At 44.9% G+C, this 19,068-nt stretch overlaps 1 protein-coding gene across 4 annotated transcripts in view; it reads left to right on the plus strand.

Annotated features, from left to right (window-relative positions):
• Positions 1–827: 827 nt before the first annotated feature.
• The window catches only part of CMKLR1 (chemerin chemokine-like receptor 1), a 294,087-nt gene continuing 275,846 nt past the window's right edge, over positions 828–19,068 (plus strand). For all 4 annotated transcript variants that reach the window (XM_063964347.1, XM_063964345.1, XM_063964348.1 and 1 more), the window contains exon 1: positions 828–1,076. The gene's annotated coding sequence lies outside the window, so the exon portion shown is untranslated. The remainder of the gene's footprint in view (positions 1,077–19,068) is intronic.

The raw sequence follows: 19,068 nt of genomic DNA on the forward strand, positions 1-19,068 counted from the left end.
TTACATTATAAAGAAATACAGGTGATGCTAACTGTATCAACGTGCACTGTCTGGTGTCCCTGCCGACTTGTGTTAGGAATCACTGGGGTAGAGAGTGCATATTTACAGATGTATTATGTGGTTAGTGGGTGGCGGTAGAGCACTTTACCCCCAAAAGATGGATGTTTGGTAGGTGTGGATGCCTTTTATCCCAACCAAAATTCACATTTTGTTGGCAGATACACCAATATAATATTAAAAATACTCTCACACAAAAGTTAAATATACAATAGAAAAGTAATGTTTAGGTGTGTAATGCTCTAGGTCCACCCACAGTGCAACATATGTGACACACATAGATGTACCTGCTCAACAAGAACATGTCCTTGGAAATTATTTTCAAATATAAGGAAATGGTAATATTAAGGGGGTATTTATTAAAGCGCAGAGGGAGGTAAAATTGTGACATATAAAGTACCAGTCAATCAGCTTCTGCCTTACATTTTGCGGGCTGTGTTTGAAAAATGACAGTTAGGAGCTGATTGGTTGGTACTTTATCTCTCACAATGTTATCTCTCTCCAAGCATTGATAAATATCCCTCTAAATGTACACTACAGTCACAACTTCACACTGAACATTTCAGTGCTTAATAAATCTGTACCTAATGCTAGCACCTTGGCAGCCTCTCATACTAGAATAAGAGAGATTTGTTAGGAGTATGGTAGATTATTTTACAAAATGTTTCCTTTAAAATGTTATTTAGGGCGGTGTGTGAAAATTGGGATTACACATGTCCTGACTTCTTGGGAATTGTGAGAAGTACATATTCATCTGTCAAACGTTTGCAAAGGGAACAGCTTGGGAACTGGCAAACATCTTGGAATTAAAATGCAAATGAAAAAGCATTCTGGAGAACACACAATAACAGCTGGATACAAACCTTGTAATGTTTTTATCACCAAGCTCAGTCACATGCTAGAAATCCGGTGTTTATTTGACACTTTTGGAAATATTACTTTATGATATTCTACTAGACCTTTTCTGTGGAATGATCTAGCATTGCAGTCAGGGACATCTCCTGGACACACTTTAAAAGGTAGGTAGATTGCAAAGGAATTACAATTGTTTATGCAGCCTACAGAATTCTAACTTCCAGACAGTATGTTATACAGGTTGAGTATCCCATATCCAAATATTCCGAAATACAGATTTTTTTTAGTGAGACTGAGATAAGGAAACCTTTGTTTTTTGATGGCTTAATGTACACAAACTTTGTTTAATACACAAAGTTATTAAAAATATTGTATTAATTGACCTTCAGGCTGTGTGTATAAGGTGTATATAAAACATAAATGAATTGTGTGAATGTAGACACACTATGTTTAATGCACAAAGTTATTAAAAATATTGGCTAAAATGACCTTCAGGCTGTGTGTATAAGGTGTATATGAAACATAAATGCATTCTGTGCTTAGACTTGGGTCCCATCACCATAATATCTCATTATGGTATGCAATTATTCCAAAATACGGAAATATCCGATATCCAAAATACTTCTGGTCCCAAGCATTTTGGATAAGGGATACTCAACCTGTAACTAGAACTACATTTTCTGTATCAGGAACCACGTATTGACCCAAAGTACCTGTAACTGTGCTGAAGTAAAACTATTCCATACCTTTCAATGTGTCCTTTTCCTCTAACACAGTGGTTCTCAAACTCGGTCCTCAGGACCCCACACGGTCCATGTTTTGCAGGTAACCCAGCAAGTGCACAGGTGTATTAATTACTCACTGACACATTTTAAAAGGTCCCCAGGTGGAGCTAATTATTTCACTTGCGATTCTGTAAGGAGACCTGCAAAACATGCACTGTGTGGGGTCCTGAGGACCGAGTTTGAGAACCTGTGCTCTAACATATATGGGGGGTATTAATCTAAGCATGGAAAGAGATAACATTGTGAGAGATAAAGTACTAGCTAACCAGCATCTACCTTACATTTTACAGACTGCAGCAGATGTATTAAGCCTGGAGAAGTGATAAAGCACTGATAAATGCAAGGTGATGCACCAGCCAATCGGCTCCAATATGTAAATTTACAGTTAGGAGATGGTGCATTATCACCTTGCACTTATCACTGCTTTATCGCTTCTCCAGGCTTAATACATCTGCCCCAGTACTGTTTGAAAACTGACAGTTAGGATCTTATTGGCCTGTACTTTATCTCTCCCAATTGTATCTCTTTCCAAGCTTTGATAAATCCCCCCCGCCATAATGCTCTATAGCTATTCTTCCTAATTGTTTTTCAAATGCAATGACCTCTGCTGAATAAATTAAAGAGAAACACTTCTACTTAACTAAATTCAGAAGGATTTAGTAAAAGCACCGTGTATGGTGGTAGAAGGTGCGCTACTGTGACAAATGCCTCAGTATCCTGGCTACTAAATACAATTGTAGTATATACTGTATAACATGCATTCTGTATGCTTTCATTACAGTAGCAACAGATATTCAGTATATGTATATACAGTTTTTATAGGTGTGTGTGCTTACTTCTGTTTGTCTACAGGTTTCCATTGTAAATGTTTATAGGTCACAATTGGTTAGGATAGTACAGTGAGAAATAGATAAATACATTTACTTAGTTTATTACAATATAAAATAGTAATGAGAAAATATTTATGTTTAAAGTATATACATGATGTCCACAGAATACATGTGCAAGAAGGTTATATTTGAGCCTTTGCCACAACAAATTGCTTCCTGAATAATTGTGCTTTCTTATTGCTAAGTAGATGTATTTGCTGATTTCTATAATACATTTTAGGTTATATGCAATATTTTTAAGCTATCTGATCTCTTTGTACATCCAGGGATAAAGCAGAGAGCCTCTTATTACTCTATTCCACCTACAGTACCAGCACACAGGGATGGGATAACATTCTCCTGCCTACACATGATCTGACGTGGGTTTAAGCTAACCATATCTGCTTGCTGCATAAGGGGCCCACAGAGCCAAGTGTGTTGTGTCCTGTCATTTGTTTGTTTCTGTGACATACAATGCTGTATGAGAGATTGTGCCGTATTAAACATTAAAATAACTAGTGCTGACAATAACGCTCGCCTACCTTTTCTGGGAAATCTTCCAGGTTTTTAAACACTAATTAACCCTGTTTACTGCTGGAGAAACTCTGATTAAAGGGCATCAGCGTGAAAAAAAAAAATCTCACACATAAGGTTTAAGGATGTTTCACCGATATATAACATAAATGATTATAAATCCATATAAAATGATGAAGCCTGGCTATTAGAATTAGCATTCCATACTGGTCTACTGTTATTTTCTATTATGACAGGCCAATATTGATTGTAGAGTGAAATATTTAGATAGAGAGAGACTGGCCCTCAATCCGAGTTGATCGCTCGCTAGCTGCTTTTAGCAGCAGTGCAAACGCTAGGCCGCCGCCCTCTGGGAGTGTATCTTAGCTTAGCAGAAGTGCGACCGAAAGGTTAGCAGAACTGCTCATAAAAATTTTCATGCAGTTTCAGAGTGGCTCCAAACCTACTCCTACCTTGCGATCACTGACAGTTTAGTTCCTGGTTTGACGTCACAAACACGCCCTGCGTTCGGCCAGCCACTCCCCCGTTTCCCCAGGCACGCCTGCGTTTTTTTAGCACACTCCCTGAAAACGGTCAGTTACCACCCAGAAACACCCACTTCCTGTCAATCACTCACCGATCAACAGAGCGACAGAAAAGCGTTGCTCGCCCTTGTGCAAAACTGCATAGTTTTGTGTGAAAGTACTTAGCGCGTGTGTACTGCGGCCCGTACGCATGTGCAGAAATGCCGCTTTTTAACCTGATCGCTGTGCTGCGAACAACGGCGGCTAACGATCAACTCGGAATGACCCCTATAGAAAGAGCGATAGAGTTGCTAGTTTTCCATTTTAGTTACTTGCTGGATACATACCTCCCAACATGATCCTCTCCAGGAAGGACACAATGCTCTGCTTCTAGACTTTTCTCATAATTTATGATTGCTGCCACTTGTGTTGAACAGATTAATGAATAAGAAAGGTGTTTCAGCACAGGTGATGGCAATTATAAATTAAGGGGGACATCCAGGAGCAGAACATTCTGTCCCTCCCGAAGAGGGTCATGTTGTTGGGTACCCAAGAGACTCACAGCTGTAATTGCAGATCAATATTCTTCTGCTAGGGCACTGTATTATATATATTTTTATTTGAAATACAAATACAAACGTAAGTAGATGCTGTAAAATGGTATGCTCTCCCTCAGCCAGCAACATGTTCATTCATTGCCTGAACTCTCTGTCACCTATTATGGAATCCTATTTTAAATGAAGAAACAACTCTATTCTTACAGTATCTCCAGACCCTACTCTACTACCTCTCTTCTTGATAATGTGGGAGGGCACAGTACAATGTATACCTCAGAAAGCACCCCTTTGTCCCCCACACCACAGCAGGCAGCCGATGGCACCCCCCTTCCATCTTCTAAACCCCCATCCCCAAAGAAGAAGAGGTTAGCAGCAACAACAGTACCTCAGCCAGGGCTGGCAACAGATTTCATGGGGCCCGGTACAAAAGATATCTCTGGGGCCCCCACAACCCTCCTTGACCGCATTTTAATGCAGAGGGTTGTATTAAAAAAATTGTACATATGTGTGTGTGTGTGTATATATATATATATATATCCACCACAGTAATTCTTCTCTAATCTACTCCTGGAGAGGTAAGCGCACACGCTTACCAAATCACAGCTGCCAGCGCCGCTATACGGACCATGCTCCGAATCCCCAAAACAAGCTGCCAGCCTGCCTGCCTGAGTGTGTCGGCGACTCTGCGCGCTAGCCTTGCTGTCTCTAGCCGCAGTCCCGCTCCTACTTTGCTGCTCCTCACAGCAGAGACAGGGTGGTGGGGGATGAATGCAGCATCATGCATAGCACTACGTCACTGCACACGGGGACTGGCTTCCGGAGTTCTGGACAGCTGACCTGGGGGCTTGGCCGGGGGCAGTGGGGGGGTTACAATAGGGGGAGCCGCTGAATGCCGAAAAAAAGCTATTAGCAAAAGCTTTTAACTGCACAGCGGGTGGCCCGCGGCCGGCGCGGTGCCTTGATTTATACAATTATTTAAATCCATGCCAGGCTGCTGCCGCCACACTGCCGCAGCTGGACCTTGAGGCCCCTCACAACGCCGGGGCCCGGGACGTGTGTCCCCTTTGACCCCCCTGTTGCTGGGCCTGACCTCAGACCCACAGCACTGGAAGCTGTTGGCACTCCCGTCCACCTCCCCACACCGTCGGGACATTGCAGCGGCCGGCACACTGCATCCCCACCAGGTAGGTCATCACTTCTCCACACACTGGGTCGGCTCAAGCTCACAGCTGGGGGCAGAACACTCACCCCCATACAGCAGCTACAGTAGCTCCACCCGACTACAGAAAACCTGGAAAGAGGTAGCCGGCAGAGAACCAGAGACAGCGGAGCTTAGGAGAAGCGAAGCTGCTCTCTGGGGACTTCACTCGGACAGATCTTCTGCGGAACATCTGTCCCAACTTCCAGCAGTGGGGTCCATGTCTTTGCAACTCAGGGGGGACCCTTGAGATAGGGGGGCCCAAGGTACTACCCCCCCCCCCCCCACCACCTTCCTTAATCCGGCTCTATCCAGTCAGTCTGGGAACTCTTACTGAAACAGCCGGCATTTAGTTTCACACCTACACTATATATTGTTAAATAAGTTTATCATTTCTCTCGATACTACATTTTAAGATTGCCATGCATACAGGACTGGGACTGGTGACCAACGATGGTTAGGAATAGGATGAATACTAGGTGTATTGTTCGCATAATACTGTATTTGGGTACAATAACTCTCATGGTGAAATGAGGAATGAAGCAAACAGGTTATAGTTATTGTTCAATCACAGTGTATAAACTAGTGATGTGCACCGGAAATTTTTCGGGTTTTGGTTTTGGATTCGGTTCCGCGGCCGTGTTTTGGCAAAACCTCCCTGAAAATTTTTTGTCAGATTCGGGTGTGTTTTGGATTCGGGTGTTTTTTTACAAAAACCCCTCAAACACAGCTTAAATCATAGAATTTGGGGGTCATTTTGATCCCATAGTATTATTAACCTCAATAACCATAATTTCCACTCATTTCCAGTCTATTCTGAACACCTCACACCTTACAATACTATTTTCAGTCCTAAAATTTGCACCAAGGTCGCTGGATGGCTAAGATAAGTGACCCAAGTGGCCGACACAAACACCTGGCCCATCAAGGAGTGGCACTGCAGTGTCAGACAGGATGGCAGATTTAAAAAATAGTCCCCAAACAGCACATGATGCAAAGAAAAAAAGAGGTGCAATGAGGTAGCTGTGTGACTAAGCTAAGCGACCCAAGTGGCCGACACAAACACCTGGCCCATCTAGGAGTGGCACTGCAGTGTCAGACAGGATGGCAGATTTAAAAAATAGTCCCCAAACAGCACATGATGCAAAGAAAAAAAGAGGTGCACCAAGGTCGCTGGATGGCTAAGCTAAGCGACCCAAGTGGCCGACACAAACACCTGGCCCATCTAGGAGTGGCACTGCAGTTATCTAGCGAGAGGATGAGTGCTTCCATCCTAATGTGAATCTGAACTACTAGCCATGACATAGGCCAGGGCCTCAGCCGTTCCTTGCCACTCCGTGTCGTAAATGACATATTGGCAAGTTTACGCTTCTCATCAGACGCCTTTAATTTTGATTTTTGGGTCATTTTACTGAACTTTTGTAGTATACTTGACAACACAGAGGTAGAGCAGTGGACTACTGTACCGTACTGCTATATACATACTGGTGGTCAGCAAAATTCTGCACTGTCCTCCTACTATATACTGCGCACAACTAAAATGCAGCACAGGTATGGATGGATAGTATACTTGACGACACAGAGGTTGAGCAGTGGACTACTGTACCGTACTGTTATATATATACTGGTGGTCAGCAACATTCTGCACTGTCCTCCTACTATATACTGCGCACAACTAAAATGCAGCAGAGGTATGGATGGATAGTATACTTGACGACACAGAGGTAGAGCAGTGGACTACTGTATCGTACTGCTATATATATACTGGTGGTCATCAAAATTCTGCACTGTCCTCCTACTATATACTGCGCACAACTAAAATGCAGCACAGGTATGGATGGATAGTATACTTGACGACACAGAGGTAGAGCAGTGGACTACTGTACCGTACTGCTATATATATATACTGGTGGTCAGCAAAATTCTGCACTGTCCTCCTACTATATACTGCGCACAACTAAAATGCAGCACAGGTATGGATGCATAGTATACTTGACGACACAGAGGTAGAGCAGTGGACTACTGTACCATACTGCTATATATATATACTGGTGGTCATCAAAATTCTGCACTGTCCTCCTACTATATACTGCGCACAACTAAAATGCAGCACAGGTATGGATGGATAGTATACTTGACGACACAGAGGTAGAGCAGTGGACTACTGTACCGTACTGCTATATATATACTGGTGGTCAGCAACATTCTGCACTGTCCTCCTACTATATACTGTGCACAACTAAAATGCAGCACAGGTATGGATGCATAGTATACTTGACGACACAGAGGTAGAGCAGTGGACTACTGTACCGTACTGCTATATATATACTGGTGGTCAGCAAAATTCTGCACTGTCCTCCTACTATATACTGCGCACAACTAAAATGCAGCACAGGTATGGATGGATAGTATACTTGACGACACAGAGGTAGAGCAGTGGACTACTGTACCGTACTGCTATATATATACTGGTGATCAACAACATTCTGCACTGTCCTCCTACTATATACTGCGCACAACTAAAATGCAGCACAGGTATGGATGCATAGTATACTTGACGACACAGAGGTAGAGCAGTGAACTACTGTACTGTACTGCTATATATATACTGGTGGTCAACAACATTCTGCACTGTCCTCCTACTATATACTGCGCACAACTAAAATGCAGCACAGGTATGGATGCATAGTATACTTGACGACACAGAGGTAGAGCAGTGGACTACTGTACTGTACTGTACTGCTATATATATACTGGTGGTCACAGCAAAATTCTGCACTGTCCTCCTACTATATACTACAATGCAGCACAAATATGGAGCGTTTTTCAGGCAGAGAACGTAGATATTTTCAGCACACTGAGCACAGATATTTGCAAGCACACTGAGCACAGATATTTGCAGCACACTGAGCACAGATATTTGCAGCACACTGAACACAGAAACTGAGAGAACGCAGCCACGTCCTCTCGCTATCATCTCCAAAGCAGAGTGAAAATGGCGGCGACGCGCGGCTCCTTATATAGAATACGAATCTCGCGAGAATACGACAGCGGGATGATGACGTTCGGGCGCGCTCGTGTTAACCGAGCAAGGCGGGAATATCCGTGGCTGCCTCGGAACCGTGTAAAATGGGTGAAGTTTGGGGGGGTTCGGATCCCGAGGAACCGAACCCACTCATCACTAGTACTGTATAAACACTTATTGTGTTGGGGCTGGGAGACCGGCGCTGGGGATCCTGGTGGTCAGCATACTGACCCCGGGTTCCCGACAGCAGAATGCTGGTAGAGGGGGGGGGGTGGTTTGTGACCACAACAAAGCCCCTTACAGGCTCGCTGTGCTTGCCACGCAGCGGTCTTGGTGGCTCGCTGGGCTCGCCTCAGGTTCTATTCCTACTCTATGGGTATCAACAATCAATTTTAAAACACTTCAATATAATATCGCTATTGACTATAATTTATGCAAGGATTCAGATTGGATAGCTATCTTGCAGAGCATATAATGATATAAATATACATATTTTATATAATAATAATATACACTGCTCAAAAAAATAAAGGGAACACTGAAATAACACATCCTAGATCTGAATGAATGAAATATTCTTATTAAATACTTTGTTCTTTACATAGTTGAATGTGCTGACAACATAATCACACAAAAATGATCAATGGAAATCAAATTTATTAACCCATGGAGGTCTGGATTTGGAGTCACACTCAAAATTAAAGTGGAAAAACACACTACAGGCTGATCCAACTTTGATGTAATGTCCTTAAAACAAGTCAAAATGAGGCTCAGTAGTGTGTGTGGCCTCCACGTGCCTGTATGTCCTCCCTACAACGCCTGGGCATGCTCCTGATGAGGTGGCGGATGGTCTCCTGAGGGATCTCCTCCCAGACCTGAACTAAAGCATCCGCCAACTCCTGGACAGTCTGTGGTGCAACGTGGCGTTGGTGGATGGAGCGAGACATGATGTCCCAGATGTGCTCAATTGGATTCAGGTCTGAGGAACGGGCGGGCCAGTCCATAGCATCAATGGCTTTGTCTTGCAGGAACTGCTGACACACTCCAGCCACATGAGGTCTAGCATTGAACCCAGGGCCAACCGCACCAGCATATGGTCTCACAAGGGGTCTGAGGATCTCATCTCGGTACCTAATGGCAGTCAGGCTACCTCTGGCGAGCACATGGAGGGCTGTGCGGCCCCCCAAAGAAATGCCACCCCACACCATTACTGACCCACTGCCAAACCGGTCATGCCGGAGGATGTTGCAGGCAGCAGAACGTTCTCCTTGGCGTCTCTAGACTTTGTCACGTCTGTCACATGTGCTCAGTGAGAACCTGCTTTCATCTGTGAAGAGCACAGGGTGCCAGTGGTGAATTTACCAATCTTGGTGTTCTCTGGCAAATGCCAAACGTCCTGCACGGTGTTGGGCTGTAAGCACAACCCCCACCTGTGGACGTCGGTCCCTCATACCACCCTCATGGAGTCTGTTTCAGATCGTCTGAGTAGACACATGCACTTTGCTGGAGGTCATTTTGCATGGCTCTGGCAGTGCTCCTCCTGTTCCTCCTTGCACAAAGGCGGAGGTAGTGGTCCTGCTGCTGGGTTGTTGCCCTCCTACAGCCTCCTCCACGTCTCCTGATGTACTGGCCTGTCTCCTGGTAACGCCTCCATGCTCTGGACACTACGCTGACAAACACAGCAAACCTTCTTGCCACAGCTCGCATTGATGTGCCATCCTGGATGAGCTGCACTACCTGAGCCACTTGTGTGGGTTGTCGACTCCGTCTCACGCTACCACTAGAGTGAAAGCACCGCCAGCTTTCAAAAGTGACCAAAACATCAGCCAGAAAGCATAGGAGCTGAGAAGTGGTCTGTGGTCACCACCTGCAGAACAACTCCTTTATTGGGGGTGTCTTGCTAATTGCCTATAATTCCCACCTGTTGTCTATTCCATTTGCACAACAGCATGTGGAATTGATTGTCAATCAATGTTGCTTCCTAAGTGGACAGTTTGATTTCACAGAAGTTTGATTGACTTGGAGTTACATTGTGTTGTTTAAGTGTTCCCTTTATTTTTTTGAGCAGTGTGTGTGTGTATATATATATATATATATATATATATATATACTGTATATATACATACATACACCATTTGACTCTCATAAAACCCCCACACAGCACATGTATTCATACACACATACTGAATGAATGTAGTTTCTACAGAGCCTCTAATTTGCATCTCAGATGTTCACATGTTTGTTGTTCCAGAGTAGTTGAACAGGTTCATTAACATTTCATTTGCCTATCTTGTAGCAAGCAGAGGGTTAACAAATCCTGGGGGAAAAAACTCTGTCATCTGTGAGTAATTCTTACATCAAGCTAAGTATTTATCTTACTATTACTCTCACTAGGCCCAATTGAAACACTCTTTTTAATTGACTATGGCATGGGTTAGTTAAATTCATTGGTATCTTTTAAATGGTGATGAATTTGTACATATATATTGTTTATTTGTGACAAAGGAAACAGATTCCTTAGCAAACTGAAAGTCAGCTGTTAGCTAGGTGTATAGAGAGTGACCTTACGTACATAAAATGGCCACTGCTCTTCCCCCTTCCCAAGCCATGTGCTTGGACAAAATGGTGGTCACAACATGCTGCCAGAATACAAACACTAGCTCTTTTGTTACAAAAAAATCACAAATTATACAAGCACTGGAAGTTTGTTACTTCAGGCCTGCGTTAGCAGTTTGCAAATAGGATGCTGCATGCTAACATAGCTATATTCATACTAGAGATGAGCGGGTTCGGTTTCTCTGAATCCGAACCCGCCAGAACTTCATGTTTTTTTTCACGGGTCCGAGCGACTCGGATCTTCCCGCCTTGCTCGGTTAACCCGAGCGCGCCCGAACGTCATCATGACGCTGTCGGATTCTCGCGAGGCTCGGATTCTATCGCGAGACTCGGATTCTATATAAGGAGCCGCGCGTCGCCGCCATTTTCACACGTGCATTGAGATTGATAGGGAGAGGACGTGGCTGGCGTCCTCTCCGTTTAGAATTAGAATAGATTAGAGAGACACTTGATTTACTAATTTTGGGGAGCATTAGGAGTACTCAGTAGTGTACAGTGCAGAGTTTTGCTGATAGTGACCAGTGACCACCACTTTTATTTATAATCCGTTCTCTGCCTGAAAAAAGCGATACACAGCACACAGTGACTCAGTCACATACCATATCTGTGTGCACTGCTCAGGCTCAGGCCAGTGTGCTGCATCATCTATTATCTATATATAATATTATATATATCTGTCTGACTGCTCAGCTCACACAGCTTATAATTGTGGGGGAGACTGGGGAGCACTACTGCAGTGCCAGTTATAGGTTATAGCAGGAGCCAGGAGTACATAATATATTATATAGTGAGTGACCACCAGACACACAGTGCAGTTTATTTAATATATCCGTTCTCTGCCTGAAAAAAGCGATACACACAGTGACTCAGTCAGTCACATACCATATCTGTGTGCACTGCTCAGGCTCAGGCCAGTGTGCTGCATCATCTATATATATATTATATATCTGTCTGACTGCTCAGCTCACACAGCTTATAATTGTGGGGGAGACTGGGGAGCACTACTGCAGTGCCAGTTATAGGTTATAGCAGGAGCCAGGAGTACATAATATTATATTAAAATTAAACAGTGCACACTTTTGCTGCAGGAGTGCCACTGCCAGTGTGACTAGTGACCAGTGACCTGACCACCAGTATATAATATTAGTAGTATACTATCTCTTTATCAACCAGTCTATATTAGCAGCAGACACAGTACAGTGCGGTAGTTCACGGCTGTGGCTACCTCTGTGTCGGCACTCGGCAGCCCGTCCATAATTGTATATACCACCTAACCGTGGTTTTTTTTTCTTTCTTTATACATACATACTAGTTACGAGTATACTATCTCTTTATCAACCAGTCTATATATTAGCAGCAGACACAGTACAGTGCGGTAGTTCACGGCTGTGGCTACCTCTGTGTCGGCACTCGGCAGCCCGTCCATAATTGTATATACCACCTAACCGTGGTTTTTTTTTCTTTCTTTATACATACATACTAGTTACGAGTATACTATCTCTTTATCAACCAGTCTATATATTAGCAGCAGACACAGTACAGTGCGGTAGTTCACGGCTGTGGCTACCTCTGTGTCGGCACTCGGCAGCCCGTCCATAATTGTATATACCACCTAACCGTGGTTTTTTTTTCTTTCTTTATACATACATACTAGTTACGAGTATACTATCTCTTTATCAACCAGTCTATATATTAGCAGCAGACACAGTACAGTGCGGTAGTTCACGGCTGTGGCTACCTCTGTGTCGGCACTCGGCAGCCCGTCCATAATTGTATATACCACCTAACCGTGGTTTTTTTTTCTTTCTTTATACATACATACTAGTTACGAGTATACTATCTCTTTATCAACCAGTCTATATATTAGCAGCAGACACAGTACAGTGCGGTAGTTCACGGCTGTGGCTACCTCTGTGTCGGCACTCGGCAGCCCGTCCATAATTGTGTATACCACCTAACCGTGGTTTTTTTTTCTTTCTTTATACATACATACTAGTTACGAGTATACTATCTCTTTATCAACCAGTCTATATATTAGCAGCAGACACAGTACAGTGCGGTAGTTCACGGCTGTGGCTACCTCTGTGTCGGCACTCGGCAGCCCGTCCATAATTGTATATACCACCTAACCGTGGTTTTTTTTTCTTTCTTTATACATACATACTAGTTACGAGTATACTATCTCTTTATCAACCAGTCTATATATTAGCAGCAGACACAGTACAGTGCGGTAGTTCACGGCTGTGGCTACCTCTGTGTCGGCACTCGGCAGCCCGTCCATAATTGTATATACCACCTAACCGTGGTTTTTTTTTCTTTCTTTATACATACATACTAGTTACGAGTATACTATCTCTTTATCAACCAGTCTATATATTAGCAGCAGACACAGTACAGTGCGGTAGTTCACGGCTGTGGCTACCTCTGTGTCGGCACTCGGCAGTCCGTCCATAATTGTATATACCACCTAACCGTGGTTTTTTTTTCTTTCTTTATACATACATACTAGTTACGAGTATACTATCTCTTTATCAACCAGTCTATATATTAGCAGCAGACACAGTACAGTGCGGTAGTTCACGGCTGTGGCTACCTCTGTGTCGGCACTCGGCAGCCCGTCCATAATTGTATATACCACCTAACCGTGGTTTTTTTTTCTTTCTTTATACATACATACTAGTTACGAGTATACTATCTCTTTATCAACCAGTCTATATATTAGCAGCAGACACAGTACAGTGCGGTAGTTCACGGCTGTGGCTACCTCTGTGTCGGCACTCGGCAGCCCGTCCATAATTGTATATACCACCTAACCGTGGTTTTTTTTTCTTTCTTTATACATACATACTAGTTACGAGTATACTATCTCTTTATCAACCAGTCTATATATTAGCAGCAGACACAGTACAGTGCGGTAGTTCACGGCTGTGGCTACCTCTGTGTCGGCACTCGGCAGCCCGTCCATAATTGTATATACCACCTAACCGTGTTTTTTTTTTCTTTCTTTATACATACATACTAGTTACGAGTATACTATCTCTTTATCAACCAGTCTATATATTAGCAGCAGACACAGTACAGTGCGGTAGTTCACGGCTGTGGCTACCTCTGTGTCGGCACTCGGCAGCCCGTCCATAATTGTATATAACACCTAACCGTGGTTTTTTTTTTCTTTCTTTATACATACATACTAGTTACGAGTATACTATCTCTTTATCAACCAGTCTATATATTAGCAGCAGACACAGTACAGTGCGGTAGTTCACGGCTGTGGCTACCTCTGTGTCGGCACTCGGCAGCCCGTCCATAATTGTATATACCACCTAACCGTGGTTTTTTTTTCTTTCTTTATACATACATACTAGTTACGAGTATACTATCTCTTTATCAACCAGTCTATATATTAGCAGCAGACACAGTACAGTGCGGTAGTTCACGGCTGTGGCTACCTCTGTGTCGGCACTCGGCAGCCCGTCCATAATTGTATATACCACCTAACCGTGGTTTTTTTTTCTTTCTTTATACATACATACTAGTTACGAGTATACTATCTCTTTATCAACCAGTCTATTTATTAGCAGCAGACACAGTACAGTGCGGTAGTTCACGGCTGTGGCTACCTCTGTGTCGGCACTCGGCAGCCCGTCCATAATTGTATATACCACCTAACCGTGGTTTTTTTTCTTTCTTTATACATACATACTAGTTACGAGTATACTATCTCTTTATCAACCAGTCTATATATTAGCAGCAGACACAGTACAGTGCGGTAGTTCACGGCTGTGGCTACCTCTGTGTCGGCACTCGGCAGCCCGTCCATAATTGTATACTAGTATCCAATCCATCCATCTCCATTGTTTACCTGAGGTGCCTTTTAGTTGTGCCTATTAAAATATGGAGAACAAAAATGTTGAGGTTCCAAAATTAGGGAAATATCAAGATCCACTTCCACCTCGTGCTGAAGCTGCTGCCACTAGTCATGGCCGAGACGATGAAATGCCAGCAACGTCGTCTGCCAAGGCCGATGCCCAATGGCATAGTACAGAGCATGTCAAAACCAAAACACCAAATATCAGTAAAAAAAGGACTCCAAAACCTAAAATAAAATTGTCGGAGGAGAAGCGTAAACTTGCCAATATGCCATTTACCACACGGAGTGGCAAGGAACGGCTGAGGCCCTGGCCTATGTTCATGGCTAGTGGTTCAGCTTCACATGAGGATGGAAGCACTCAGCCTCTCGCTAGAAAACTGAAAAGACTCAAGCTGGCAAAAGCACCGCAAAGAACTGTGCGTTCTTTGAAATCCCAAATCCACAAGGAGAGTCCAATTGTGTCGGTTGCGATGCCTGACCTTCCCAACGCTGGACGTGAAGAGCATGCGCCTTCCACCATTTGCACGCCCCCTGCAAGTGCTGGAAGGAGCACCCGCAGTCCAGTTCCTGATAGTCAGATTGAAGATGTCAGTGTTGAAATACACCAGGATGAGGAGGATATGGGTGTTGCTGGCGCTGGGGAGGAAATTGACCAGGAGGATTCTGATGGTGAGGTGGTTTGTTTAAGTCAGGCACCCGGGGAGACACCTGTTGTCCGTGGGAGGAATATGGCCGTTGACATGCCAGGTGAAAATACCAAAAAAATCAGCTCTTCGGTGTGGAGGTATTTCACCAGAAATGCGGACAACAGGTGTCAAGCCGTGTGTTCCCTTTGTCAAGCTGTAATAAGTAGGGGTAAGGACGTTAACCACCTCGGAACATCCTCCCTTATACGTCACCTGCAGCGCATTCATAATAAGTCAGTGACAAGTTCAAAAACTTTGGGTGACAGCGGAAGCAGTCCACTGACCAGTAAATCCCTTCCTCTTGTAACCAAGCTCACGCAAACCACCCCACCAACTCCCTCAGTGTCAATTTCCTCCTTCCCCAGGAATGCCAATAGTCCTGCAGGCCATGTCACTGGCAATTCTGACGAGTCCTCTCCTGCCTGGGATTCCTCCGATGCATCCTTGCGTGTAACGCCTACTGCTGCTGGCGCTGCTGTTGTTGCCGCTGGGAGTCGATGGTCATCCCAGAGGGGAAGTCGTAAGCCCACTTGTACTACTTCCAGTAAGCAATTGACTGTTCAACAGTCCTTTGCGAGGAAGATGAAATATCACAGCAGTCATCCTACTGCAAAGCGGATAACTGAGTCCTTGACAACTATGTTGGTGTTAGACGTGCGTCCGGTATCCGCCGTTAGTTCACAGGGAACTAGACAATTTATTGAGGCAGTGTGCCCCCGTTACCAAATACCATCTAGGTTCCACTTCTCTAGGCAGGCGATACCGAGAATGTACACGGACGTCAGAAAAAGACTCACCAGTGTCCTAAAAAATGCAGTTGTACCCAATGTCCACTTAACCACGGACATGTGGACAAGTGGAGCAGGGCAGGGTCAGGACTATATGACTGTGACAGCCCACTGGGTAGATGTATGGACTCCCGCCGCAAGAACAGCAGCGGCGGCACCAGTAGCAGCATCTCGCAAACGCCAACTCTTTCCTAGGCAGGCTACGCTTTGTATCACCGCTTTCCAGAATGCGCACACAGCTGAAAACCTCTTACGGCAACTGAGGAAGATCATCGCGGAATGGCTTACCCCAATTGGACTCTCCTGTGGATTTGTGGCATCGGACAACGCCAGCAATATTGTGTGTGCATTAAATATGGGCAAATTCCAGCACGTCCCATGTTTTGCACATACCTTGAATTTGGTGGTGCAGAATTTTTTAAAAAACGACAGGGGCGTGCAAGAGATGCTGTCGGTGGCCAGAAAAATTGCGGGACACTTTCGGCGTACAGGCACCACGTACAGAAGACTGGAGCACCACCAAAAACTACTGAACCTGCCCTGCCATCATCTGAAGCAAGAAGTGGTAACGAGGTGGAATTCAACCCTCTATATGCTTCAGAGGTTGGAGGAGCAGCAAAAGGCCATTCAAGCCTATACAATTGAGCACGATATAGGAGATGGAATGCACCTGTCTCAAGTGCAGTGGAGAATGATTTCAACGTTGTGCAAGGTTCTGATGCCCTTTGAACTTGCCACACGTGAAGTCAGTTCAGACACTGCCAGCCTGAGTCAGGTCATTCCCCTCATCAGGCTTTTGCAGAAGAAGCTGGAGGCATTGAAGAAGGAGCTAAAAGGGAGCGATTCCGCTAGGCATGTGGGACTTGTGGATGCAGCCCTTAATTCGCTTAACAAGGATTCACGGGTGGTCAATCTGTTGAAATCAGAGCACTACATTTTGGCCACCGTGCTCGATCCTAGATTTAAAGCCTACCTTGGATCTCTCTTTCCGGCAGACACAGGTCTGCTGGGGTTGAAAGACCTGCTGGTGACAAAATTGTCAAGTCAAGCGGAACGCGACCTGTCAACATCTCCTCCTTCACATTCTCCCGCAACTGGGGGTGCGAGGAAAAGGCTCAGAATTCCGAGCCCACCCGCTGGCGGTGATGCAGGGCAGTCTGGAGCGACTGCTGATGCTGACATCTGGTCCGGACTGAAGGACCTGACAACGATTATGGACATGTCGTCTACTGTCACTGCATATGATTCTCTCAACATTGATAGAATGGTGGAGGATTATATGAGTGACCGCATCCAAGTAGGCACGTCACACAGTCCGTACTTATACTGGCAGGAAAAAGAGGCAATTTGGAGGCCCTTGCACAAACTGGCTTTATTCTACCTAAGTTGCCCTCCCACAAGTGTGTACTCCGAAAGAGTGTTTAGTGCCGCCGCTCACCTTGTCAGCAATCGGCGTACGAGGTTACATCCAGAAAATGTGGAGAAGATGATGTTCATTAAAATGAATTATAATCAATTCCTCCGCGGAGACATTGACCAGCAGCAATTGCCTCCACAAAGTACACAGGGAGCTGAGATGGTGGATTCCAGTGGGGACGAATTGATAATCTGTGAGGAGGGGGATGTACACGGTGATATATCGGAGGGTGAAGATGAGGTGGACATCTTGCCTCTGTAGAGCCAGTTTGTGCAAGGAGAGATTAATTGCTTCTTTTTTGGGGGGGGTCCAAACCAACCCGTCATATCAGTCACAGTCGTGTGGCAGACCCTGTCACTGAAATGATGGGTTGGTTAAAGTGTGCATGTCCTGTTTTGTTTATACAACATAAGGGTGGGTGGGAGGGCCCAAGGACAATTCCATCTTGCACCTCTTTTTTCTTTTCTTTTTCTTTGCATCATGTGCTGATTGGGGAGGGTTTTTTTGGAAGGGACATCCTGCCTGACACTGCAGTGCCACTCCTAGATGGGCCCGGTGTTTGTGTCGGCCACTAGGGTCGCTAATCTTACTCACACAGTCAGCTACCTCATTGCGCCTCTTTTTTTCTTTGCGTCATGTGCTGTTTGGGGAGGGTTTTTTGGAAGGGACATCCTGCGTGACACTGCAGTGCCACTCCTAGATGGGCCCGGTGTTTGTGTCGGCCACTAGGGTCGCTAATCTTACTCACACAGCTACCTCATTGCGCCTCTTTTTTTCTTTGCGTCATGTGCTGTTTGGGGAGGGTTTTTTGGAAGGGACATCCTGCGTGACACTGCAGTGCCACTCCTAGATGGGCCCGGTGTTTGTGTCGGCCACTAGGGTCGCTAATCTTACTCACACAGCTACCTCATTGCGCCTCTTTTTTTCTTTGCATCATGTGCTGTTTGGGGAGGGTTTTTTGGAAGGGACATCCTGCGTGACACTGCAGTGCCACTCCTAGATGGACCCGGTGTTTGTGTCGGCCACTAGGGTCGCTAATCTTACTCACACAGCTACCTCATTGCGCCTCTTTTTTTCTTTGCGTCATGTGCTGTTTGGGGAGGGTTTTTTGGAAGGGACATCCTGCGTGACACTGCAGTGCCACTCCTAGATGGGCCCGGTGTTTGTGTCGGCCACTAGGGTCGCTAATCTTACTCACACAGCTACCTCATTGCGCCTCTTTTTTTCTTTGCGTCATGTGCTGTTTGGGGAGGGTTTTTTGGAAGGGACATCCTGCGTGACACTGCAGTGCCACTCCTAGATGGGCC

The sequence above is a fragment of the Pseudophryne corroboree genome, chromosome 1 (genome assembly GCF_028390025.1).
Source record: "Pseudophryne corroboree isolate aPseCor3 chromosome 1, aPseCor3.hap2, whole genome shotgun sequence".
Classification (NCBI taxonomy): domain Eukaryota; kingdom Metazoa; phylum Chordata; class Amphibia; order Anura; family Myobatrachidae; genus Pseudophryne; species Pseudophryne corroboree.